The sequence below is a fragment of the Hakea prostrata genome, chromosome 7, assembly GCF_041222555.1.
Source record: "Hakea prostrata isolate BN-2017 chromosome 7, UWA_Hpros_2, whole genome shotgun sequence".
In the NCBI taxonomy this organism is placed as follows: domain Eukaryota; kingdom Viridiplantae; phylum Streptophyta; class Magnoliopsida; order Proteales; family Proteaceae; genus Hakea; species Hakea prostrata.
This window is the reverse complement of record NC_142606.1, coordinates 34,062,015-34,062,883: the sequence shown is the minus strand read 5'-3', so window position 1 is coordinate 34,062,883 and position 869 is coordinate 34,062,015.

Here is an 869-nt window from a genome sequence, read left to right as displayed (position 1 = left end):
CTTTTTTTTTTTTTTTTTATAACCAGAAACTCATGGGAGAGAGGGAGGCGAGGGAGCAAAAAGGGGTGAAGCAAGCAGAGGGGCAGAGATAGGGAATAGGAGGTGAGGGAGCAGAACAAGGGTGGAAAAATAAAACCAGAGAAAGCTTACAAAGAGGCAGAGAGAGGGAGAGAGGAGGTGAGGGAGTAGAACAGGGGGAGATGGAGGTGGAGAGCCAGACTTGCGCCGTTCGGTTTCATAAGACCACCTATGATATATGATGCAAAGGGTACATCATAGTATGATGATCATACAGATAAATTTCATATAACATAAGTGAAGATACTGAAATAAAAAAAATGAAATACTAAGATAATTGAATAATAACACTAGAAAGGATAAGATAAAGAATGATTATATTAGAGATGCTTTAGACTCTGACAGATTAGAAGTTACAAGAAAATTGGTTTTTTTTTTTTTTTTTTTTTTTTGTAGAACAAGAAAGTCGATTGAGGCCTTTAAACGCCCACATACAAAAACACAACTTAATCCTAATCGAAGGAATTAGAAGAACTAGGAATAGATCTAAGACAACCTTCAGAGTTGTAAGGAATGTTATACTTAGCTTAGACCTTGCAACTAGCATAACCTCAAGTTAAGTTGATTGGTTTGATCATCCGTTCAAGCCGATTTTTGATTTAGTTGACCTATAAACATGATTACCTCTCCACGCTCCCAGCACAAGAGATTGGCAGGTTATAAAACTCCCTAACTTGTATAACAGAGTGGAAACACTTACATGCTATTATATTTTTTTGGATTTTGATGATGCAGAGTCAAACCTTGACCTTTTCAATAAGAGGTGTTGAGCATTGCCAATTGAGCCAACC